This window comes from Anas platyrhynchos, chromosome 24 (assembly GCF_047663525.1).
Source record: "Anas platyrhynchos isolate ZD024472 breed Pekin duck chromosome 24, IASCAAS_PekinDuck_T2T, whole genome shotgun sequence".
Taxonomy (NCBI): Eukaryota; Metazoa; Chordata; class Aves; order Anseriformes; family Anatidae; genus Anas; species Anas platyrhynchos.
The window spans coordinates 2,640,742-2,667,552 of NC_092610.1; the positions used below are offsets into that span (position 1 = coordinate 2,640,742).

At 44.1% G+C, this 26,811-nt stretch overlaps 2 long non-coding RNA genes across 3 annotated transcripts; one reads left to right on the forward strand and one right to left on the reverse strand.

Moving 5' to 3' along the window:
• LOC139999389 (uncharacterized) lies at positions 1–2,424 on the reverse strand. 2 transcript variants are annotated; one of them, XR_011804827.1, is made up of 2 exons: positions 2,284–2,424; positions 1–1,301 (listed from the first exon to the last, which is right to left on the reverse strand). It is a non-coding gene; the product is annotated as an uncharacterized lncRNA (long non-coding RNA). The 2 variants fall into 2 exon arrangements; XR_011804826.1 differs by lacking the exon at positions 2,284–2,424 and adding an exon at positions 1,655–1,791.
• LOC139999390 (uncharacterized) lies at positions 1,915–26,643 on the forward strand. Its single transcript, XR_011804828.1, has 3 exons — positions 1,915–2,167; positions 2,278–2,615; positions 24,919–26,643. It is a non-coding gene; the product is annotated as an uncharacterized lncRNA (long non-coding RNA).
• The last annotated feature ends 168 nt before the right edge of the window (positions 26,644–26,811 follow it).

Sequence of the window (26,811 nt, forward strand, 5' to 3'; positions counted from 1 at the left end):
TGTCAGTCCACAGAATTAGCAGCTATAATTGGACCCTTTTAACAAGGTACACAACACATTTTAAATTAAATTGCATTCCATAAATCAGGTTAACCTTTTCAACATTGCTCTAAGAAAATTAATTACTCATATCGAAGCATATGACCTTTTCACAGTGCTTGGGATTAGCTTCCACATTTCTTTTATTTTCTGCTCCTCCTCCCTCTTTTCCAGCCCAGCCTTCTTCATTTAAAAGAGCCCAAATAGGCAAGGCGAAACACATTGCTTCAGCTCTCACTCACAGCTTCAACCAAGCTCAATAGTTGCTATTCTTTTGAAGTTGACTTCCCCTTAAGAGGTGTCCCTTCTTCCTGCTTCTCTCCTTTCTGGCCAGTGAAACAGGGCTGCCCAGGTGGCAACATTCATCATCTGACTTTCAGCTTTGGTTTGATGCTTGCTTAAAAAAACTGTAAGTCTTATGACTATGTAGAGAAACATTTTCCAACACCACCAGGAGTCAGTTTTTCACATAACTCTAAGGTCTGGAGAAGTAGAAAGTGTGATTTAGTACCCTAAAAACTAGGAAGGAAGGGAAGGCTTCTTTATTGCTTTAAGATTTCCCAGGACTTTCTACAATACTTCTGCAGGGTCTGTGAAAGTAAATGTCAGCATCATTGTCCTAGCACTGGCCTAGGAACACCAGGAAAAAAGGCTTCCTATCACAGTTAGTAGTGCTGTATTTTCTATCAGCTTAGAAAAAATGCGATAAGAAGCTTTTTCACAGAACCCTTATGAATTTCTTCTTTGAAAAGGGCCCTGAAATTTGATAATGGGCCCAGATCTTTCCTTTCTACTTTTCAAACAGAAATGTAATAAGGAGTGGTGTTTGGAGGGGATAAAACCAGTAACAAAGCAAACAGAACAACCTTAAACAAAACCAGGTGGGAAATACCCAAACAGATATAATCTCATTCATTCCCCCACCTGCTCCTACTTGTAGCTTTTATGTAATTTGGATTTTATGAGTATTTTTTTTATCTTCCAGGGTGAGTTCAAAAACGGACTAGCAGTATCAGTAAGTAACAAGTCTCAATTCTGAGAGAATAAGGACAAAAATGGCTTTCCTACCCCTTGGTACAGAAGCAGAAACTTGGATGAGCTTTGTGGATGAAGTAAGAGCCTTTTTTATCCTTGATTATATCACAAAAAGTCACATCTGCGCACAGGGCACCCCCAGTAACCCTTCTGTACTTCATCTCCTTGGTCACAGCTGTCCCCAGCAGCACAGGAGGGTTATGCCAGCTCCAGGACCTTTATTAGCACTGGTTAAGAACAAAAAAAAAAGTAATTATCACCTTAAAGAATGAGCAAGTATTAAGATCTCTTCCTGGAGCTCTTTTTGGGGCAAACTTCCCCATTTTTGTTGCATTTTCTAGCATATTACATCTGCAAATGTTTATTAACATCAGCTATTCTGCAGATACTTTATGTAAAAAACCTTCAACAATAAAGGATCTTGCAATGAATTGAAAATTGGTATTGGAAGAGATTTTCATACAACAATGCATCTATTTTCTAATAAAAGATATTAACACTTTAAAGTCAACAAGTGTAACTAAACTTATCTTTCCGGCATTAAAACAGAACAAAAGTTACTTTTTTTTTTCCTTCCTACCTATTCTCCAAACACAGAGAATTAGTTAAGTAGAAAACTAGGAATTATTTAGCGCATACAAAGACTGAATGCACCCTCAGCAAGCCGTAATTCTTTACAGCTCCTCACAGACCCTCCCTCGACGCCATCCCCCTGGCAGCCCGCCTTTTCGGCCGGCCGCCATTTGGTGCTGAGGGGCAGGGGCGAAGCGCTCCCTGCAGGCCTCGAAATGGCGGTGGCCGCATGGCCCACTCCGCACCCAGGTTATAAATACGGCCCCCCCACCACTCCACAGACTTTACTGCCGGCTGTAGGGGCGAGGGGGGTGTCTGAGTGTTATATTTTGAAGGAAATGTGGCGCTAAAAGCAGCGTTTTTAGTTTGTTTCTCTCAGGCTAGAGCTATCTTAGAGGTGCTCAGGAGATGGAGGGTGCAGCAGGCAGGCTGCCCTGGGGCCTGCGTTGGTCTCAGCCCCCAGTCACAACCTCCTTCCCCAGCCAGGCCTTCAGCCTCCAGGGTGCTGTCCTTCAGTTTGGTAAGTATTATGTCTGTCTGAGCCTACCACTGTGGCTTCAAGCAGCTGCTCTGTTCACCTTCCCTGGGTTGGGCCCTGGCCCTCACTTCATGCCTTTTTCTTCCCCACAGACCTACCCTGTGCTCCAGACTGATCCTGGCCGCTGTCAGCCTTCTGTGATCCCTTGCTGATGGTGGCAGACTCCTCTTCCTCACCCATCTGTGAGGAAACCACCAGCCCTGCTGTGCCTGTGGTGCTATGAGTGGTGATGGGATGAGGGGGCTCGTTCCTGAAGGCCTGGAGCTGAGCTCCTCTATTAGGCCTGAGGAGATGCCATGAGGAGACTCCACTTTGAGGAGACGCCGCTGGAGCCCCTGCTTCAAGGAGACCACCAAATGGAGACCCTGCTGCTGTGTGGAGGCTGCTGCTGAGGGAGGAGTGTTCCAGACTCATTGCCTGTTGTCGAAAGGTAGGACATGGCGTGGCTCGGTGCCCCTGTCATGAGGGGCCAGTGGTTGAGGGTGCGGTTCTCTTGGCTTGGAGGTGAGAGAAAAAATTGTTTTTGAAGTGAGGTGCTGGTTATTAATGGGGAGAAATGTTGAGCCTCAGAGTGGCTTCCCTGGGGGTGTGTTAAATGCCTCTGTAAATTCGTGTTTGAAGGTTGATACTTGGACACAAAACCTACAATCTCTTGACAGTATGGGAAGTAATAAACCCACATGAACCCAAGTCAATAAAATGGTGCTTCCCATGATATTTTGTGCTGTTGCTACCATCCTTCTCAAATTCTTCAGGATGTCAGACTGTTCATTGTCCTGTAATGCCAGGGCTGAATCCTCCCCTCACAGCAGAGGCCAGGAACAGCACTGAAACTGTGTTTCCAGAGATGAGAAACGGAGGCTACTCAGGCCATGCTGTACTTACACCATAGCAATTGTTTTTTGTCAAGAATTGACAAGATTGCAAAAGCTATTGGAATTACATAGTTCTCCCTCACCACCTGAGGCACCCCCTTAAACTTATCGCTTTGCCAGCTGCAAGCTGATCACCGCCTGTTTGAAGGCAAGCTTTGCAAACTGAAAATCACCTCCAGTTCAAAAGAAAGCATTCTCCTCTCTGTTTCTGCACTCGGTTCATATACAACACCACACTGCTTACCGTGCATATTTTATATACAAAATATGTTAAAAAGCTTAAAAAAAACAAACAACCAACAACACATAAATAAGCACTCTATCAAATAGTACTTTGCTCAGCAACTTTTACGAAGTCTCCAGCTACCTACAGCACACTCCACCAGTGCCCCACTTTCCTCTGGCACTCCCTGCCAGCACACATCACAAACCAAATGGGGCTCAGGTACAGCATTTAGGACACCACACAGCAATGAATTCAGTTTCAAACTTTCTACTTTGATACACGGACTGAGGATATTCCTTTCTCTCTCCTGGCTGCATGGGTGCACAGCCCTAGTGGTCAAAAGTATGCCTACGGATGCAGTTTGATGGATTGGACGGTAAGTGAAAAGGTAAGTAATTTTGTATTCTGTTCTTAATAAAAGCTGCAGTTTTTCCATGTGTTCTGCAGCTCTGTGGATGCATTTCTTATGGTGAAAGACACTTCCCCATCCCTCCAGTGGTTGGTTTCCACAGACATCGAAGTCATTGTATCAGTGGTTCACTGCTGTGCGCCGACTGCTTTGGCCCATTGCAATATGGTGTGGTTCATGAAACTCTTCTCTGAAGTCGAGAACATATGTTCTGCTGTTTCTCCCTTCAAATGGGGTAATCCATGTAGTTTTACTATAGCTTGTATTTCCCAGCTCCCTTCATAGCTTCAAATTGCTCTCCAAGTTGCTGAAGTCATCATGAGAAATACTGGAGTCAGCTAGATTTTAAACATTTAAAATGATATAAGACCATTTTCCTTCAGAAAGAACCTTTAAAAATTTAATTATTCTTTTTTCCTATTTCTTTTCTTTCTGTGATGGGGTTGTTGAAACCTTCCATTAAATATCCCATAAAAATAACACAGACAAAGAAATAAAAAGCTTAGAGAAGAATGTGACAAAGATATTCTTGAAAACATCAGGCATCTTGCTGCTGATCTATTGCCTTTTCTTACGGTGGAGAAGTGATTGGGGAAGAATGGGTTGCTTGGGGGTGGCTCCTGTTTTATGCTTAAGTTAATGCCTCAACTAGCATTGCAGAATGATACCTACTTGCTGGAAACTGGATTCCCATTGTTTTTGTGGTAGGATATAAAAATCTTAATAACCTCAGCACTATTAAAACAACTGTTCCAGTCTGTGTCAGACCCAAATCTGCACGTGCTGGAGGTGAGGGTGGTGAGTGCTGTGTGTGTGTGTAGACCAGGGGATAGTGAAACAAGGTTAAATCCAGGTTTCTTTATGCTTACAAGGCTCATGCCTCCAATTTCACAAATCATCCGCCTGTTTCAGATGAATTGCTTTTTGGGGAACTGTTTGAGACATCAAAGGAAAAGCTAACTGAAAATTAACTTTATATATGAGGATTTTTTTTTTCTCCTTATAATATACCGTGCATTTTGTGTTTTTATTTCCGTGTACCCAGGCACATTAAAAAGATTGAACATAATATGGTAATCGTTTATCTAATTTCTAATTAAGACTGCTATTTTGCTCTTCAGAATTGCTGCTCAAAGTAAGATGTATTAAAACTGTTTCTGAACTATTGGTGTTGAGAATAGGTGTTCGAAGCAGTTACCTCACCACCATGGGTCTCCTGCAAGCATGCAGATGCTGTCACTGCTCTGTTCTTCCAAGACAGCTTCCCCAAACTGAAATACAAGTAAAATTAATACATGTCACATGCAAATGCAGTGTCCTGCATCAGTGATCTGAGAATCATCTGGATGCTTTGGCCAAACACTGCAGGACCCAAGCATGTTTGTCTTGGAGATTGTCTGGTTTCTCCTAGCCTTCAGTTTTGCTGCGCTTGGTCTTGCCAGAAGACTGCTGTGGTGTGCTGTACAGGTGGCTGTATGGAAGAAGTCTTCTGGGCAGATGCCTGTACTAAATGCCAGCTGGTTGCTTTCATGTGGTTCTGGTGGCTTTTTTGGTCTCCTGTTTGTGTGAAAGCACTAGAATTACTGGTTCTGAAGGCCTTAATGTGCAGTCAGTTCCCTTCTATGTGGCAAAGCTGTGGTGTGGGTTTGGCTACCTTCAGCTCCCTGTCATTTCTAATTATGACAGTTTTTGTTCAAGTGATTTTTGCATCAGTCCATCCATCCTTGCCCTGCAGGTGCAATTATGCTTTTTTGATGCCATTGAATTGCAAAGATCTGGGGAAAACACTTTCAACATCTTTGATGGCAAAATGCAATACATCATTCAGTTCATTTGGTGTAGTGACTCTGGTTTGCTCCAAGCATTAAATCAGAAAATTTGATTGTGAGTGACAGGGCCATGAAATTGTCTAGTTTACCAGACTAACTAGAGACCCTCAAAGCTAGCAGTTAATACATAAACAAAACCAGGATCCCCATCCACCTATTCATGACAAAGCGGTGCAGATGATTGAGCAAAGTGTCAGCTCAAAAACCAAACCAGTATCAAAAATAAAAATGCAGATTTGTTTCTAGCAGACTTATTTTGCCCTAAAGTTGCATTTGTCTCATTTCACTTATTCCAGATGTCGCTCCAGTAACTCATTCATTACAGGCAAATCAAATAAACAAATGAAAAATTAAAGCTATTGTTATCCAGCTATTCCATCGGGGTGTTTTTGTAGTTCTTTGCATATTTATAATGTTTCTTCAGGCTGCATGTCCAATTAGAACAGATGGCTGATAGGTTGCACTGACTTACCTACTCCAGCAGACTGGGCAAGTGTCCATATCTCCAGCAAATGAAATAACAGCAGATTTAGAAAAATACATTGTAGTCATTGAAAGCTATTTTCAATTGCTTATCGTGTTTTTCTTGTGGTCTTTTTTTCCAGTGCTGTTCATTATCCCTTCTGGAATTTAAATGGCACATTTTCTGTATGAGAATTAACTCCATTTGCTAGATAGAATTGATGCATCCTCATCCCCTATATGCATGAATATAGAGATGTAGACAGATATGAATGCAAGTCACTCCTGAAATATTCTGAAGGCTAGATATTTCTTTTCCTTCTTTATTTAATTTTGCTGTTTAGAGTGAAAAGAACACATTTAAATAATGAAATGAACCACAATGTGTGTTCTGCTCTATTCAGGGATTTTTTCTAATTTCAGTTCGTTCTGCAGAACTGCCATAAATACTTTTTACATGAGAATGCTTGAGAAATAGGTCATAGCAAAAATTGCTAATACGTACATTTGGTAGAAGCGATTCCAAACTTCTGAATTCTTTCAGTTTGCTTCATAAAGCAAATCACGTGAAGCTCAGGATGGAATTTTCAAGAATACTTATTGAGAGCTGAAACCAAATGAAAATTTTTGTTAGTTTTCAGCCCCAGACACAGCCTGATCAGGGCTAGATCTCTTAAGAGATGGGTGAAAGATCCCGAAGCTGCAGGCTTGAGTCCTGAGAGGGCAGGAGCATCACTCAAATTATAATTTTTCTAGGATGATTTGGTTTTTGAAACTTGATTTGTAGGTGCTGCTCCTCCCTTGGCCTTCTGTGGAGTGCCCTGATGCCAGCTGGAGGCTGTGTGCAGCGAAGGGCGAATCCTTTCTGCTCGCACAGAACCTGCTCCAATCTTTCCTTAATACTGTGTGCATAAATCTGCTTAATTGTCAGTGGAAGAAGTGTTTGTGGTGGAAAACCTCTGCAGGCTGTTCAGCTAGCAGCATTAACCAGGAAAGGCAGGAGCAGTAATGGGTTGCACAGGCATTCAAAGAAGCTCTTTTGATGGTGAACCTGGCAGTTGCGTGGCGCGGTGTACTCGTTGTGCTGTTCTGTGAACAGGCCAGCACGCTTGGAGTGGTGTGTGGGGCTGCTGTAGGCAGCCTTATCTTCTGTTACACAGGTCTTCAGTCCTTCCCATTTTAGGAACTTGTCTGTGTGTTAGGCTTTGTATACCCTGCTCTGTAGCACGTGCTGCTTTACCCAGAGGGCTTCTCATCAGCTCTCTGGAATACGCTGCAGGTCCCAACCACTTGAGAGGCTCTCTCAAATGAGTGTTCTGGAAACTACAGATTTCTGTAAGGGAAAAACCATTCAAGTTCTCCCTACGAAATGTGTGACAAAATAAAATTCTAAACTGGCTTTGGCATCCATCAAAGTAGAATTTTTGGCTGGGGCTTTGTGTAGAGATTTTGGATTGCTTTGAACAGTCATACTAGAACTCCAGAGGTGGGTAGTGTGTGCTAATGTGGATCAAAGCATGGTTTGGCTGGCTGGATTTTGGCAAAAAAAAAAAAAAAAAAAAAAAAAAGTTCTGCAAAGCTCTTTTCTCAGGGCCTGGAAGCTGGATATTTCAAGGCAGTATGCACAGTAATTGAAAATCTGATCTCTTTCCCAAAGCAGTTTGGAACAGTTTCAAAAAATCATCTGAATGTGTGGATAGTTATTTAAACTGAACAGAACTTTGTGCTGTGTGTTGTTGCTTAGAAAAGCTCTTGGGAGGGGGGAGTGGAGAGAAGAGTAATCTTACAAGATGGAATGAAAATGTGCACTTTATTTTTTTCAAAGTTCTTTGTAGACTTCCAAGTATTTTACATAGGGAATGTACGTGGTTGAACCTAGATAGAAAATCCAGGCTGTGGAAACTTACGTACGTGTTTTCAGATGATGCGCTATACAAAGAATCAAATGAAGCTTTAGCCTCTCATTAAGACACTGCATTTTATTTACACTAATACAAATTAACTGCTTTAATCTAAGATGGCTAATAAAAACATGCCTAGAAGTCTCCCAAGAGGATAGTACAGTTGGCACTTGTACCTAAATCTGGAAGCATTGAATAAAATACATGCAGAGAAGGGGAAATAATGCAAACTGTCTACACTGAAGATTTATTGTAGAGCTGTAAACTGTTTGGGATTTGAGAGCCTTAAGTTGGTGCAATAATCAGTGGAAGAAACCACCAGAGGAAAAATCATAATGAAAGAATAACAAAACAGCCTAGTTTCAGCGCTAGTATCAGCAACACAAGTAAGCGACTTTGTGACCCTGACCTCCGGGTAGCCTTTCCCAAGGGATCAGGGAAGCAGCAGCTGCTTCTGCAGGGTGGTGGAGTCGAGTCTTCTGCTGTGTTCCCAGCTTGTCCACTGGGCATCTTCCACATCTTCTCGTGGCAGGGCCAAAATAACCAGGGTCTGCCCTGCTTTTGGCAGACCTTGTTGATTTGCTCTGATGTTCCTTTGGTACAGATTTCTGGTCAACCCAGCTGTGCCATGAACTTCTTTGGCAAAGAGTGGGTGAAGATGTTTGACTTTTATTTATTGTTCTGCCTGCTGTTAATTCTTAATATACTCATAGCAATAAATGCAAGATCTATTTCTGCCAGGCTTCAAATGTTCATCATTAATAGAGAATGAACTGAAATACAGGCTTAAGTATCTCCTTCCCTTCCTGTAGTAAGAATTTTATTTCCTTAACTAATAGATTACTGTCACTTTAATTGGAATGAAGTTTCTAGTCTGTAGTTAAAGAAAAAAAGTCATTTGCTCCATTTACTTCACAGAAAAAAAGCTGAGCAGCTAGTGCCTTCTGTGGAAAGAAGTGCTGAATTTGAGACAGAGCTGAAATTAGCATTCTAAAGGCAGCTGTTTAAGTGCAATCAATACACTGCAGATGTTCAGCAGATTCAGTGGATGGAGTGTTACTCATCTGAAGGTGAAATTAGCTGCTTTGCTTTTGTTCTTTGAAGGCTGATTCAGTCGCTGTCTATTTGCTCACATTTCACATTAAATGGGACCTGTGACTGTCATATTAATACTTGGGACAAAAGCCTTTGAATAGTTATGTTTTGAGTACATTGTTCTAACTCAAACCAGAGACATTTTGAATTTTTCTGGTGGAATAGGAATGTTGAGGCGTTTTGCTGCGTTCTAGGTATCAAATCCTGAGATCTGGCATGGTGCTGGAACTTGGCAGACAAAGGGACTTGGTCATGGGTAAAAGCAGCAGTGGCTTTTCTGCATCTCTTTGGAGTAAGAACTCTCTAGTATTGCCTTGCACCCACTGCACTGGTGGTCTTAGCTGAGCTTCCACGAGCTGTTCTAACACCTGTACATAATTCATGAGAAACCAGGATGATTTGAAATACGGATCTCAGGATCAGCTGGGCAAAGCCAGGCAAATGCTGCCCTTCCCCTACTGAAAGGTCCCAGGCCTGCATTCACAAGCAGTGGAGGTGTCAGCCGGGGTCAGCACAAGCACAGTGACCACTGCAGTAATGTGCTGGGGTTGAAGTGGATGAATAAAAGGTCTACCAGTGACTTCTCGTTATCTTTGTAATATGAAGCTGTGCCACTTAGCCATCTGTGGCCTTATTTTGGGGGGTATTAAAGTCCCTTTATACCACTCAAATAATGTAAATGGGTTTTAAAGGAAATGAAAACTGTGCCTTTTCTGTAGATGTTAAAGATGGTCATTAATAAGTCCTGAGATCTGTTCCAGAGCACTCTGCAGCCAAAGGAATCCTTCTAGTGTCTTAGCTGGATATCGAGTAGAGCCAGGGAAGATAAGAGGAGCAGAATTTAGCACAGCAGCAGGGAAACCCAAATATCTGGGTTCGTTGTGGACACTTCAGGGAGGATAAAGCTTTCAGCGAGCTGTAACAGAGCTAGCAGTGATAGCTGGGCAGTTGCACTCTACAGGCAAAGAGAAGAACAGGCGTTGTGAAGAATGAATGTGTTCTTCCTAACCTGATAGTCTCCAGGTCCATGGAGACTAGAGAGCAATCTCATTGTAAAATATTCATAGACAGCTGCTCTATAGCATTTATCCAGCATTTATCCCAGTGTTATTTAAATCTTGAGCTAGTCTGTAATTAAGCATTTATGTTTCAGATGCTTAACAGGGCGTTTTAAATGTTTAGGTCTTGTAAATGATGTTTATTTATGGTTAGCTAATTAAGCCGTCAGAGTTCAGTTTGGTCTCAGATCTAGTCCAAAAGATGAGCAATGACACTCCCTGCCATCTGAAAGCAGCTGAGGCGAGAGGAGGGATCCTCGCTGGCTTCTTCCCTGGACAGCTCCAGGCACCAAAGTGCCACGTGCCGGCCATGCAGGTGGGAACTCTGTTGGACCCTCCTGGGTGGGCACGGGGTGCTCAGAAACCCAAGGGCAATTCAGTGAAGCTGTCCTACTAGCATGGTTACGGCTACCGAGTCTTTCTCTGGTGTTATCCATTCCTCCAGCCCTCTTACTAATTTATTGGAGGAGAAATGCTCACCTTGGCTGCAGCCACGAGAAGGGCATTTTGGGTGCAGCAGCATTGCAGTGGATGGGGTCTCTCGGTGGCTTTTCGAGATGGTTTTTGAGATGTGGGAGGAAAAGTATTAGGTGAATGCTGGCTGCTTACCATGTGGAGGGTGGCTGCGTTTGTCTGACTTTCGGGTTTATATTATTGCTTGCACTGGAAATTAAAGCTTCCTGCTCTCTGACCTTGCTTCCTTCTCTGGCTGTTCTTTGCCTCTGACCTTTTATTACAAACCTGGCAGACAATGTGAAGTGTTTAAACAAACCGAACCACAAGGATTACAGTAACCCAGAAGTCAACTGTCCAGAGACCTCTAACAGTTCATTAACTTACTGTGCCATCCACACTACCTCATTTGTGGCCATCCCTGCCTTCCACAGGGCTCAAAAGAGAGAAACCTTCACGCAGCTTCGAGAGGACAGGGGAAAACAAGAGCCTGGCGGATGGGAGAGGAAGCCTGGTGCTGAGACTGAACGAGATGGGGGTTGATTTGAGCTCAGTTTCAATATATGAGCTGAAGTGTCCTTCTGTGGTAAAAAGTTAATTATAATCTTTCCTCTTCCCATCGTAAGAGTGAACTCCACAGCTTTCAGGGCAGGAATTATCTGTTTCTATTGGTGAAATGCTAAGCACAATGCTAGGCTGACTTCTGCTGCAGCCTCTGAGTACTATTGTAATGCAAATGCTGGTAATACAAAGGAAGCTCAAGGTAAAGAGCTGTTGGTACCATCTCACAAGCTTAGAGCTGCATTCTGCTTCCACAGATAATCTTGCAATTTCTCAACTTCTTTTTATACATTACCAGAAGTATTTGTATGAGGAGTTGGGTCTTAGCATCCTTAAGTTTTCGGTTCTTGCTTTTAATAATTGATTTCATAACAATGTATTCTTGTATTAATTCTCATCCTCTTCGCCCCACTGCCCCCTGCTTTCAGAAGAGCTCTACCTTAAAAGCAGCCGCTGAATGAGGTCCGAAAAGGTGCACATATGGGAAGAATATCAGTTGCCTAGAAGTGTCTTTTGTGACTATGCCCTCAAGTGGCATGTTTACTTATGGTTAGCTAATTAAGCCAGCAGAGTTCAGTTCGGTCTCAATCCTAGTCCCAAAGATGAGCAATCCCTGTTACTTCAAGAGCAGCTGATGCAAGAGGAGGGATCCTCGCTTGCTGCTTCCCTGGGCAGCTCTGGGTGCTCAGTGGTACAGGCTTTTCAGTCAGTTGTCTTAGTTCATTTTTCTTTCTGCTTTACTACTACTTATTAAAAACGACATCTGCTCAGAGCAGAACATGGCTTTTGGGAATGGATTTGGGCAGCTCAAAGTCCTCACTTTCCCAAATGCTGCCTTCCAGTGCAGCTCCCTGAGCTCCCTGAAGGTTTGAGGCCTTTGGAGGCAGCTTGCTCTGTTAGATAGGAAGAACTGGCTGCTGTAGGCTATTGTGTGTGTGTCTCTGGTGACTTGCTGTGAGATCTTGGGAAGCTTCTCTGGCCCTCTTATAAAGCTGTTGGGTCCTGCTTCTTGTCCACTGCAGTGGCGAGGGATTGCCTTACTGCATGCTTGTGTTGCTGGAGCCTGGGCATCACAGCTGGTTTATGGTTCACTGTGCAAGTGAAGGTTCAGGTTCATCAGTATCTGCCATGAAAATCTCAGTTGTGTTCAAAAGGACATTGAAGTAGTGCGTGTAACCTCCCATTGTTGTATTGTCTACTTCCCGTGCAGAAACCGCTGCTCAATCAGATTCTGTGCTGACTGGTCCTATAAAAAAGTTACTGATGGTGATCAACGTGTAATTCAGTGAACATTTCCCCCACGAGGCTCCGAGAGGCCCTGCATACACTTCGCAGGGGCCAGATGGTTAGTACACTTGCCAAATGTCACATTGAAATTCATGGCATCTCTGCTGCTAACCAGTACATTTTAGTTAATGTAAATCAAAACGCAACTCTAAATCACTTCAGTGATTTAAAAAAATAAATAAAATCTAACACTTTAATATAACCGTTCCCAGTCCGGCTCAAGTAGGGTTTGTTTTGGTTCATTTCAGGAACCATCTGTGCTTTTAAAGCACGGTTTCAAAGCAGTAAAAATAGCTCCAGAAAACAGTATGGACAAACTGGGATAAATTGGGTTAAGTCTGAGGATGGCTTCACAAGATGAAAACTGGTAGAATCACTCTCTTCAGCTCTGCATTAAAGTAGAACGTGTTGCCCTGCTGAACAGTGTCACCACCCAAAACCTGCATTTCCGTCAATTAAGCATACAGAGAAGAGCAGGAGAATTACGATGAAAGGAAGGCAGCATGGGGCCTTCTGCAGGGTTGGTGGGCTGGGGAGCTGAGCTGTGAGGTTTCATCTCTGCAGCATCTGGTTTGAAGAGCTGCACTGATGCAGGGCATGGCTCTCGATGCTCTTCCTACACTGTTGCTCCAGGGGTTCATGGGGACCTTACTGTGGGAAATGCAGGGTGGTGCAATCAGTGGTGAATCCCTTTCGCTTAGAGGTGGTTTAGTGCCTTAGTGCTTTCATTAGTTTCCTACTAAAAATCCTTAAAAGCTCTTCATCTATATAAATTCACACCATGCGTATCCTTTAATAACAGATCAAGTTCTTACAGGGCTTCTGAACAGTACTTAAGCTATTCCAGTGTAGTTACCCCTAGAAAAGTAACCATTGCCAATATTTAAACACGGGGTGAGTTATAAATCCTTCCCGTTTATCAGCAGCTGCTGAAATAAGCATTCCCATTAACCATGGTGGGAGAGGCTCTGAGGACCTGCCCACCAGCCAGCTCCAGCAGCACTACTTTCCTCTCTGGGGACCAGAAACAAATCAGCGTGGAAATTGCTTCAAGGGGGATGGTTGTGTGACTGCTGAGGCAGCAAGGCTTCCCTGCTGCCTGGGCTCAGCGTGTGCTGGGTGAGCAGAAAGGCATCCCGCGGGGTGGGAAGCTTTCCCCACGTTACATGGCAGGAAGGTGGGTGTGCAGGAATGGGCTGGCACCCAGCAGCTTACCCGGACAGGAGCAGGAGGTACAAGGGGGTGCAGCAGTTCAAAGGAGAGGGGATTGTAGGAGCTGTGCAGCTTGGATTGGAGATGTGATTCAGCTCCCAAAATTCATTCAAGCAGCATGTTTAAATGCAAGCAGTTTTACCTGCGTATATATGCAAATTTATGGGATGGTATGACATGGAAATATATGTAAATGTTGTCAATTATTGTAAAGCAAAGGAGCACATAGATGGAATATTCCATAAAATGTTTTATACAGCATTTTTGGAGTTCCTAAAAAAAGAACCTCAGAAACATCAATGAACTAGAATTGAGTTTGGATGTTCCAAGCCCATTACGTGGGGACGTTTTCTTTGAATTGCTTATTAATCTAACCTTGCCATACAGATTTTCAAGAACATACTTTTCTTCACTGTAACATTAAACCTTTGCAAATCAGGGAAATGTCAACTCTTGATTTACTGACAAAGCAGGCAACTGACATAACTTATCTCACTTGAGATCAGTTCATCAAACTTGGGAACATCTCAGCTGCTGTAAAATCCAGGCATTTGATACAATTGTGCCTGCTTAAAATGCAAAGGATAACCTACATTTTTAAAATGCTGTAAAAAGAACAAGAAGTGATGCCAGGATGAAAATTTATGAGGCACAGAGCTGGGATCTGAATTCAGCATTTGCTGTGTAGTGGAGTGTTGTTACTATCTTGTTTGCACAGTTGAACTAGTGTTAATAGAAAGATACAGCAGGAGGGCAAGCCGTTAGCATTCGAGTCCGGTGCTGGCTCTGACCTGATGCTATATGGGAATTTTTAATGTTCATCCTTGATTTAATAGAACACTGGTTGATGCCGGTGGTTCCTTGTTAGTGGAGCTGATTAGAGCAGCACATGTTTTTGTGGTTCAAGTGCGAGTGCTTGTTGCATTCAAATGCAGCCTTAAACCTATGGAAACACAGATGAGAGGAGAGTATGTAAGTAAATCTTGTTTAATGTCAACTAGTCGGATAATCACATGGAATTAGCTTTTCCGTGGCCACCTAAAGATGCTTTTGCACTTAGTGCAGCTGGCTGGGTTCCTCGGGGATGTAAGGTTTGCCTGCTCTGTGTGCTTGCACAGTGCCTGGCACAGCCCGGGTGCAAACTGGGTGCTGACAACAGTTTGTGCAGTTCTCATCACCAGGCTGTCAGCATTGTAGGTAAGAAAGTTCCAAGATTACTTAAAGCTTAAAAAAACGAGGGCCTTTTCCAGTTACCCCAGGTACCTAGATAACGGCCACCTTGATCTGATTCTCTCTTCATATTGTGGAAGTGTTGTACAGGCTGAGAGCAAAACTGCCATGTGAGAAGAGTCTTCGTGCATCATAAAACAACTTCGGTGAACATTGGCTCTTACATATTCATGGCGAAGCTATCAACCGATGTGTTGGAAGTGGTGTTGACACAAAACCTGATCCAAGGGTAGAGCAAGCCTCAGTTGCAGCTTGAAGCTCAAAAACATTCCTTGGGAGTTTGAACCCCAAATGTAAAAGGTGCTTCTGATCTTTGCAGCCAGTGCCTCGCCTGAAAAGGGCAGGGGATGAGGTTGTTCTGTCGAGGTTTTGCAGCTCTGCCTAGTGATGCGTGTGGCGGTGACTTAAAGCACTTTTAAAAAAGAAGGCTCTGCAGGTTATGAGGAAAAGCCTAACTTAGGTTAACATTTATCTTAACTGTCATCGTTGTTTGTAACACTAAATCTTTCTCATAAATAAGTGGAGAAATCTTTGCTTCTGAGTGAAAAATTCATGCTCCAGTTAAACCTCAATTATATTTCCAAACAATATTTATCAGATTTTCTAATGTGTGCTTAGTGCAGTTCAATTTCCTGCTATCAGTCAAAAGTGGCAGAGCTCGGGAAGTGGGGCTGAAAGGTGTTTGTCACACGGGAAATGGAGCATGCAGTAACAAGGCGCTGCTCCCACTGCAAGGGCAGTGCCGGACCCACTGCTTGGGTCTGTTTCTAATGAAACAGACGCAGAAAAAAGACTGGATTGTTTCTTTTTAACACAGAGGAAGCAGATAGGAGTTCTTGAAAGCTACATTCTAGGGTTCTGAAAAGTGAAACTAGTTTCATTCTATAATTCTGGGTAGAAAGAATGCCTGTGTAATTTCACGAGTCTCTGAATTTATTTCACTTAATCTTTTTTTCTACAGCATTTACAGCATTAATTTAGTCAAAACCTGACAACTGTGCATATGCAGAATTTAAGCTATGTCCTTAGGTACACGTTAAGTAAAGATTTAAGATTTGAAATATAAAGATTAATTCAACTCTTACTTACAGTTGCATTGCAAAATTGTTGATTGTCTAGAAATTCCTATTTCCCATTCATACAAATCTGATCATGTATAATACTGCGTATAGTGCTAACTCTGGTGATTAGAAAAATAACTGCTGAGAGCTGAATGGGAACGAAGTCTGTGCTTAAGGCTGCAATGTGTAAGTGTTGAACAGATTCTTTGTAAAGTTTTCAGAGGGAAATTTGTAGATTGAAACCAGCTGTGAGCCTGTATAGGTGATTTGTGTGCTCTGTTAATTGTATTTTCAGCAGAGTCTTTGGGACTGCCTCTCTGTTGGGCAGCTCTGTTCCCATTTAGCCAACTATTTTGGACCTGCAGTTGCTGCTTCTCTGAACTTGTGCTTTTTCTATTGAGGCGATAAAATCATACTGTTACCTTTGTTTTCTGATACAAGTGTGCTCTCTGGTCCTTTCAGGAAGGAAGGAATTAGGTGTATATTTCAGTTCTAGACAGAAGGAACTCTGTTACAGCAGGGACTTGCTCTTGGCCTGGGTAAATCTTATTCCTTTGGTCTCAGTTTTTCCTCATGTTTGAGCGCAAATTATAGCTCACTGAAAGAATAAATAATACGATGTCTTTGAAAGGCTCGGAACACACAAGGCAGTATTGTTATTTATCTCAGACCCGTGCTTCAGAAAGGTGCATTTTATAGAAAAGGAGGGACTAAGACAAGCATTGGAAAACAAATGGTACCCAGAGAACGGATTCCAAGATTCCTATTTCAGATACATATAAAGAGGGAAGCTATAGCAGTATCATTCAAATGTGACAGCAGTCACTCCAACCTTTGCTATTACGGCACAAAATTACATGTTCTTGCCAGAGAAATAGGAAGGGCTGATAAGGAAGACAGCTGGGATTTGCTTTCTTATCTGTATTTTACACACATGCTTTCATTTCCCTCCCACTCCTCTGTTTCCAGGATCCAGGTCGGCTTTCCAGTGCTGCCAGTTAGTTTACATAGAGTGGGGCAGCTTTGTACTGTGGTTTCTAAGCCCCATGAATACAGGTTGAAAAATAATTAATTATTTTTTTTTGTAATTGGCAACATTAAGGATGAAGTTCTGCCTGCCGAGGACTGGAAAATGTTCCTAGAGGTCTGGACCTGAGCTGTGGTGAAGGTGCAGCCCTGGGGGCAGTGTGCAATGCTTCTGACTTCATTGCAACTGCTCTCTTCTGCGCTTCAAGAGCAACCTCTGTGCACGGAGGCCTGCTGTGCTTGCTGGAGGTCCTGCAAAACAAGCTGTAGGGTGTGCTCCTGAAAGGCTTGAGAGTCCCTTGCTCATTTATTTGGGAACTGGTGGCATGGAGGGGGAAACAGACTTCTAAAGACTGAAAGTGATTAAGGCTGGATGAAGGGGCTTAAATAAATGCCTTGCATGTGCTGGCTGAGGTGTGCTGAAAGGGGCCAAGTGACAAGCAGACAGTATGTGAGCACCTCAGTTGCCTGGTGGTGGCTGGGGTGGGTGCCACAGGCTGGCGCTGCTGTGGGTACATAGGGTGCACCGGGGTTGCTGGCTGTGCCCTGCAATTGCATCAGCAGCATGCAGCTTCGGGGAGAAGTTAAAAGGTTTTGTGGACGGAGGTGGGAAATCCACCAGCAGTAGTGGTACAGCCCTAATGCTCTGAAATCCTCCACTTACCCTGCCCGACAGGAGGAGTTAGGTGCAGTTCTGCATACGTAATGATTGGTGAAAAATTGCTGTTACTAAAACCACAAGGTATTTATCGGGAATTAAATGACTGGGACAGCTCTCTGTTCACACCCTGCCCTATTTCAGTGTATTACAATGTAATTGGAGGTTGCACAGTAAGGGGGAGAGGACACTGAAATGTTTTGGCTTGCAGTGTGCAGTGTAAGTGGCTCTTGTCTTCGTTAGTGCCGAGGTGTTGATACAGCACGTAGGGAATGCAGCCTCGGACCGCGTTGTTCGCAGGAGCTAGAGAAAACAGGCTTGGCTGAACACACTGAGTCAGAACAGATTCTTGGAGTTTGCATGACCTTGTTAATCCGTACCTAATGGCAGCTGTTATTTGCTACTTAATAGTTAATCAAAAGCACTTCTAATTACACACCCTTTGGGTGCATGTTATAGATTGAAAATCCTTGAAACTTTCGCTGAAGGCAGAGCAGGCTCTAGAAATGTTGTGCAAGTAGCACAGCCGAGAAATGGCTTTCTTGTCACAGGAAAAAATACTAATTTGTAAAGATTTTCTATGGTGGGGCTCATCCTTTTTTGGACCTTTGATCCAGGCTTCTTTTTATATTAACTGGTGCAAATCTTAAACTTCATCTTAAAGCTTCCTAAATCACTTGTATTTTAAAGCTACACACTAATTCAGCGTTAGTGAGCTCTGGATTTTGCCTGCTAAAGAAATCAGAGGCAAATCCCTAGCTTCTGACATCCTGCTGAAGCTGGGAAGAGCAAATCAAGGCTGGAGCAGTGTCAGAAGGAGCAGAGTTCAATGTTTAACCTCCCACCCCAGCTGCAGCCCCTCGTGGTGCCTGGGAGTGCTGGAGCTGGACATGTCTTGTCTGGATGCGGGCGGCATGTGCTCCTCTCATGCCCCCCAGCTGCTGGGGATGCTTTTCTGGCTGTGTTTGGGAAAGCAGCACTACAGAGGCCTTTAAATGGAGAAATACTTATCTAGGTAATTTTGAAGACATGTATTATTTATCCTAATATAACAGATGAAGGAATTGCCGTAGCCAGCCACAGAAATGGCTTTATGGCTTTCCAAACAGGGATACTGCACTCTGTAGGACACTTTGAGACTTGAAAGCTGGATGCTGTGTATGAGAATCAGTTCTGTGCAGGCTTGTATGGGTGCTTAGGGGCAAGAGCAGGACTGTTCAGGCTGGATAAAGTGCTTGGAGTTGTGTACATAAGACGTTTAAGATTTGAAGCTAGTCAGCACCCTAGTGAGTCACCTAGTCACCAGAGTGAGATTGGGGATTGTGCAGTAATTGCTCGCATCTCATGGAGGCAGCAGAGCACCTGCGTGACCTTGGTGGGCCATCTGCTCTGGTGCTTTGGGGAAAGGGACTGATGTTTGAATAAGCTTCTACATTTATAAAATGGGTGTGATAACCTGCCATGACACTACACAGGCATTGCATTGGAGTGTGCCCAAAGCCTTGTTTGAAGCACGATAGGAGTGTTACCAGCCGTGAGCTAATGCAGAGCTACCAGAGGAGCTTTCTCCTGTTGGAAGAACAAAAGTGGGGTCAAAGAAGGCAAGATGGTAAATGTGGCCAGCTCTGCCTCCTGATACAGGAATCTCAGGCAGTCCTGTCTGCTTCTCAGAAGCATCTTCCAGGAGTGCTGGCCCATAGGGCTGAGCATTCTCCAGACCTGCCATGTGCAACTGTCCGGGCCCTCGCAGACCTAACAGAATAGTCAGAAAGTGACCAGCAGATGCTCAGCAGACTTCTCTGAGACAGTGTCTTAAATTAGAGAGTTAGGTCTGTGCAGTGTCCTGTCTCAGCTCTCCCTTTCATTGCTGCTGCTTGATTTCTGGAATACTGGCTGCTGCTCAGTTCCCCCACACATACAGTTGTGGCTTACGGAAGTGTATTTTATTTTCCTCTCACTTTTAAAGATTGAGGCTTTTCTTCTACAGATGCTCGGATGCCTGAGGGATGTGGAAGAGGTGCTCTAGCAATGAGCTCCTTCATGGGCAATTGCAGCAGTCACTGGAGGAGTGTGGTTTTGAGCTGTATCAGATTTGAAACCGAAGCAAGGTGTGGGACTGATTTGATGGATTAATTGAAAAGTTAATTGGCCTTCCCAAAAATGATTATCTATCATTAACAAAATACAGCTGCTACCCTGCCAGAACCAATCTGTGAAGATAGTGTTTGGGGCCTCCTGCTTAGTCATTTTTGTATTCTGCTCATAACTACTTGAAATACTTTTTCTTTCAGTGTTCAGGGTCTCTTCTGATGTGGACCTGGTGTGGTGACTGTGCAGCTAGGACTGGAAATCGCTGAAATTCAGGGGATGGCCACGCGAGTCAGATCTGTGCTCACGGTTAGGGAAACTTGAAGTGACAAGCGGTGTGGGCTGGCTGTGCAGACGAAGGAAAGTTTTCTGTGCCAAGTCAGTTCCATTAATCTTGGGGCTGTGACATGTCTGTGCTCTTATTGATTTCCCAGCAGGCTATTCATCACCAGTCTCATCATGTTATGAGCCAATATGGAGAAGGCACAGGGGGGAAATGGGGCTGGTGGTTTTTATCTCTAGGGCACAGGATGCTCATAATCAATGCAACTTAGAGAAGGAGCCAGATGGGTTGAGATAATTGATGAAAAGTGCCTCCAAGTAGGAGAGTTTCCACACATCCAACAGGCACACGTCGGGGAGGTGTTCTGAGCCCAGCAGAGCCTTACCCAGACCCAATGCTCTGGCCCCGGCCCACAGGCTTGCTCATGTCCTTTTCTTTGTATTTACCCTTTGCACATTGTTTGTTTTCTACCTGTGGCAAGCACTGAATTGCCTTGAAGAGGAAGATCTCAGCTTCCTCAAGGTACATGCTCCCAGGGCAGGTGGAGTTGTGCTGAGGTGCACGAACTCACCTCAAATCCATCGTCTAGTCCCTGAAACTTTTCAGATAGGGACAAAATGTATTGTTCAGCAACATAATTATTTCTTGTCTTTTCAGTCAATAATGAGCCCTCTGCAGTAAAGCCCTACATATTAAGTTGTTTTCTAGTTGCTTTTTTTTTTTTTGAAGGCAGCTGCTTGGAATTGAAATAGCTCTTAGGCAAAACTTTTCTGTAGGAACAAAAGCCTGGTGTTTGAGACTTCTGCAATTACGAACAGATCACGTTCTGGTCCCATAAAGGCTGCTGCCTCTGGCATCAGTGGCAGAGCAGAGTGTGTAGAGATAAGGACCGCAATATTTCTTTGCTTGATTGTGGCCTTGAATTTTAACATTGAGCTGCTGTTTATTTACTATCACTTAATTTATCTCTTTGTCTGCTTTGCACTTCATGCAGTGTCTTTGGCCAGGGGAAAGAAGACTGGGACAGGGCAGTTCCTGTCTGAGTGGGCATGCTCTAGGGGAAAAGAGGCTGCTCGCTGTTCTCAATTCTTCCTGGGCGGAGAAATTTCACCTGAAATCTGAAAACCTCTTCCCTTAGGAGCCTGGGCAAGGCACGTGGTGTTGGAGGGTTTTAATGCGACAATCTCCTGCCCCCTTTGAGCTCTGCTGGGAATTTTTCCCCATCCCTGGATCTCAGAGGGTTCATTTGGGAACAGGACTTCGAGTTCCCTCCCCACTGCCCCTTTCTTGTCCTTCCCCAGCCTCCAAGTGAGACTCTCAGTGGGGAGCCTGCACGCTTGGGCTGCCAACTGGGGACCAGCTGCTCCTGTGCAACTGCAGGCTGGCCCAATTTTGTATTCTTTTTCTCTGGAAATTTGTTCATTTTTCTGAATAGTAGAGCTGTTTCTACCTACAAAGAGGAGAGAAAACTCTAACTTATTTTCTGTAGTTCATAAAAGGAAGCCCCTTTCCCCATGGCAGGACTTCTCAGGAGAGTCGGTTAATAATCTGCTAGAGCCAAACCCATTAGGCGGCTCTTTAAAGTTGCCAGCGTGGTTTAATTTGTAGAGTCCCTGTGCCTTAAACTACCCTTTGACAACTCCAGGCAATTTTATTGCCTTGGAACTCAGGAATAATTACAATTAGTATCCCAAGCTGTCTGATCAGGGACGTGATCGATACCAAAACACACAGAAATAATTGTACTGGGGCAGGCGTGCTGTTGCTGTGGAGGGTTAGCTTGGGCCAGATTTCCAGTGTCAGGTCTCAGAGCTCTCAGGTGAGCCTGGAGGTACGTGGTCCTGTGGCACGAAGCTGGGGCAGTCCAGGAGAAGCAAGTCACAAGTGCAGGAGGCGCTGGCACACAGCTGCTGCCTCTCCTTGTGCCGTGTAGCCAGGGAGCTCAGCGCGGTAGGGCTTGGTTGCAGCCCAGCAGCTGGCAAGCAAAAGCTTTGGAAGCTGTCAGCCCCCCCTGCCTGGCTTCCACGCACAGGTTTCTGTGACAGGGAGCTACTGAAAAAGCAAAACAGGCAGAGGGGGCCTCCCAGCCCTCACACACTAAGGCTTGGACCTCCCTGGGAGGTTGTTCTGCTCTGGGAGTGCTTGTGCACTGGGGGAGCCCCGGGCTGGCAGGTGATGGGAGTGCTGTGGTCACCCGGCCCAGAGGACACCCCAAGGGTGGGTGATGTCCTTTCCCTCCCAGGATTGTCACCAATCTGGTGCTCATGCTGCTTTCTGGGTCTTACCAAGCAGTTGCCACTGGGCCCATTCTCAGGCAGGATAACAAAGGAAGGGCGGACGGTGCGTGGCAGTGTGCAGGATGCCAGCCCAGTAGGGCTGCTCTCCTCAGTGTCACAAGGCCTTGGAGCCTTGGAGGCAGTTCTGTACTCTGACAAGCGAGCCTTCTGCCAGGACAACCCTTACCCTGGCGTGGCAGCTGACATGCCTTTTGTAGGGCCTTCTATACCATTTATTTTGATTGCTTGTGTATTGGAATATATCAAGTTGGCAAGTTTGCGATGTGTTCTTGCCTGGTGCTTCCCAGTGGTGAGCAACACATTGCTTCCAGGGCGTGCGTGTGCTTATGTACGTACACAATTAGGAATTAACGCCCACTTTCTGCATACTGCAGAAAATAACCCTGTGAAGCCTGTCATCCCCATCTTGTGTCAAAGCTACAATAGATAGTGGTGTAATGCATTTCCTCCCCAAGGGGTATGTATTTTCTTTCACGTTTTAAATAAGAATGTCATTCACAAGGTGGGCAAAACAAATGCACACTTCCCAGTATGTCATTAGAAGGCTTTTGACCTCGTGCCTTACAGGGTATTATTACTGTTCAGTGTGGTAGAGCAGATGCATTTTTATTGAAAAAGCAAAACTGCATTAAATTGATGGCACTCTAATTTTTCTTGACAGTAGCAAGAATTCTTATTCCCTATTTATTTTCATTCCTACTGAGAAGCACAGTGACTGAGTTACCTGGTGTTTTTGTCACTGCTGTTCATCTGTTTGGACCGTGTTGGTCCAAATAGCAGCTGGGCTATGAATATATATCACTTGATTCATATGACAAACCTGGCACAGGATGTGGAATAAATGGAGGCTTCTTGCAGTTAGTGACCTGCGTAGTAGCTCGTGAACCAAAGCGTCTTGAAGTGGAACACTCTATCAGCACTGACCCATCATCACCAGAAGTGATTCTTCTGTTGTCCACGCTCTTGCCTGGACCATAATATTTTCTGATTCAGTGCGTGTATTAGACTGGGCAGGAGAGCTACTGGCTTAGTGATGTAGGTTATTCAAATCAAAGATGCTATATCTTTGAAAAAGAGCAAGATAGAGCATTCTTCAGCTAAGTGGTCCTGGCGGGCTTTAGAAAACTCATGAATTTTATTTGTACTTTTTAGTTAGCTTGCTTAAAAGTTCCTAAAACATCCAGTGCCTTCTAACCTAATTTCCAAGTAGGGAAGTAATGCTGATCTATGTGAAAAGGTCAGGGAACCTGGAATTACTCAGTCCAGAAAAGACTGAGCAGAATGTTCTTCAAATGCATAAAACATAACTGCAAGGAAAGTCTCCCATCACTTTAGACAGGTCTAGAAGAAAGGGAGTTGAATAGAAAAAAAAATAATAATGTTTAAATCAAATATTATGAACACTTACCACTTCTAAAACTGGTGGAGCGTGGGATTGTCCTACCTGGAAGGTGCTGAGTCTTTGTCGCCAAAATCTATTTAAGAAGAATCTGGGCAAGGATCTGCTGAGTGAGATGAACTGGTCCAGCCTCAGGTGGCAAATACCCGCTCGCTCCTGGGGATCCACTCTGGCTTGGGCTGCAGCTTCTCTCACCTGGTTTGTGGGGCGATTAGAGCCAAATGGGGTTCCTGGGGGCAGTGCCATGGGGTGCCCAGCACCGTGATGTTCTAGGTGTGTGATGACTGCTCAGGCTCACTTGCAAGCGGCTTCTCATTTATCTTGAATGAATTTATGAATATATGAATTTATTTTGTATATGAATGTGTGTGTAATATAGTCAGTGTTTGCCCTGCTGTGAAATTGTGACAGTAGGCAGTAAAAATAGAAATACTTGTGATGCTTCAGGGCTATATCAAGAGAGAACTTGGGAAAAGCAGCGAGGATGGGGGTGATCCCTCACTTGGATGAGCCTCCCCTAGAAGGGGTGAAGCCCTCTTCTCCTGACCTGAGCGCTTGAACCCAGGCAGGAGGCTCTTCAGAAGACAGGCTTCAGCTGAACACTAGTTGCGTTTTAGTCAAATGCACCAGCTCTTGGCTTCAACAGAGGGCAAGTGGGTGAAATGCAGTGGCCTGTGATGCACGGGATTTTTAGACTAAGTGATTGTGCTGTTGCCTATGGCCTTAAACTCTGTGAACCTGTGAACGATTCAATTTACTGCTGATGGGAACAGCAGTGTTGGGAAGATGTTGTTCATCCTCATGCTTAGAGGATGCCCAGACAGTTTCAGCCCCTTGGTCTCTTTGCTGCTGCAATTTATATTTTAAAAAAAGTGAAGTGCTTGCAGCATTTTGCCTAAAATGGTAATAACCCTCCTCAACAAAGCAGAATACTTTCTTTAGATAAGATCATTTTAAAAGGTAACTGCTTATGATAATACAATTTATTCTTTATGGCTGGGGGGCAAGCTAAGATTTAAATGAAGCATGTCTTCCATTAGAACCCTACAGAAACAAACTAATAGGCTGCAAAGAGAACCATTTGTAATGTTACTATAATTCACATGATTCATTAAACAGAAATGGAAAATGATAGCATTTCCCTCTGAAAAAAATCCTTATGGAATTACATGCTGAGATCACTTAGTTGAACTATTTTATTGACTAAGCATCTTGTTGTGCTGATGTGTAGATTATATAGGCCTGTAGCCATTTATTTTTTCATTTGCTAAAATTAGAACTCCTTTTTATTATGGGAATGCTAACGTGTACTTTCCCTTCCAGCTGGAGCTGCCAGCACGGGAGGGACTTCACATGGGGGATTCTTCATCAGTGGGCGTTACGGGAGCACGTGGAGATGTGCCACCAGCTTTCTTTGGTGGGTCAGTGGCTGATGGGAGGAAAAAAGTGGAGATCAGCTAAGGGCTGTGAGTCAGTAAAAGTCACAGAAATGTGTTGGGTTTTAGCAGCTAAAAATAAGTACACGTTTTATGGTTATGGGGAAAAATGAAAACCAAAACTACGGTACTGTCCTTCTGTGGTGCAGCACCCTTGGCTGCCTGTGCCTGGTGTGGAGAGGGGATTTATTACAGAAGCAATGGAAGTGCCACAGGATCAGAATCCCACCTGGCTCACTTAAACCCAAGAAAACGGAGCTGCTCGTGGAGGAGCTGCTGTCCCAGCTGCCCAGGACGTGCTGTAGGCACAGGGCTTGTGAGCAGGGAGCTTGGCCAGCCCTCGGGCAGGAGGCAGCCAGGCCTCCCTTCTCCCTACGCCCAGGCTGGTGGCATCTTGCAGTGCTGCTCGCAGCTGGAAGCTGTGCAGTAATCAGCTGGAAGAGGAGAATCTCACCCGTCAGAGCACTGTCTGCTTCCAGGTGATTCGCATCTCTGGGATCTGGAGAGTTTCTTCTGACATGCACACTCAGCCCTCCAAAGAATGTCACCCTTGATTAATGTCAGCAGGCAAAGAATGCCATTTAAAGGATTTCAGAGAAACAGCACATGGAGCAGGTTTTAATGCTGATTTTTTTGACAGCCCTCGTTTTTGTGGCCTTGACATCTTTCAGGATAGACTGTCTTCCACTGGACATTTATCAGAGGTATCACAGGGGCACAGAGACATTAAAAGCTATTTTAAATGAGTCCAGGATGACCTCAGACTGGATTAATGTATTTGGGAGCACTGACCACTCTGACAATCTCCCATTCATCAGGGTGAAATCAATCTGAAAGATGCAATGGGTTGGATCTACTTTAATGTTGATGAAGGATCATAGAATCATAGGTTCTGTGCTAGAATTGATGATATCCTGGTACTTGCTGTTTACTATGTGGAGAAACAGAATATTTGTTTGTGTGTATATATATACACACATATACACCCAATGTTTTCCCTCTTTTGTAAGTCGTACAGCAAGAAAAAATAATGGCACAGTGGTATAATAGGTGTTTTTGACAGTCTCATGCATCTCTTCATTGGAATTACCAGACGATTGTGTTATTTCCATGCCAGGCAGCAGGGGAAAGCAAAAGCTGCAGTAATGGAATGTAACTCTTTTGCCGTGTCACTTACACTTTACTTTATTAGACAAAAGTCAAGTAATTAATCAGTTGATTGCTTAATTCAAAATTCAGTCAATTGCAATTTAGACTTCATCGCTGTGCTTTCCACATGATGAAATCTGTTTGATAAATTTGATCTTTGGTTGCCTGGCTATGAATAAATAGCTCAAATTTGGGGTAAAGACAAGTTGCTTCAGATTTTTGTGTGAGGAGAAATAGAAACATCAGAGCAAGTGAAATTTCACAGGGGGATTTTTACGACAACCCACTTGGATTTTTTAGAAAATGCGCACAGTGTTGTGTTCTCAGAAGTGCTGTGCATTTGTATTTCCCACTGATTTCACCTGAGTTGTGGTAGATTTAACTTCAGAAAACCAGATTTTGTATTTCCAAATGGTAAAGCTCCCCTGGTGTAGCTCCTATGCATGAACAAAAATACATCAGAAACCAGCCCCAGTCCTGCAGGGAAGACGTGGCGCTGCCACCAAGTGCTGTGGGGAGCTCCTGCGCACAACCCTGCTCCAGAAGCTCAGGACTTGCCAGGTCAGGTTCAGAGCTCTCTGCACGAGCCTCCTACAGTAAGGGCAAAGAAGAGGAGCAGAAGGGCTGCCAG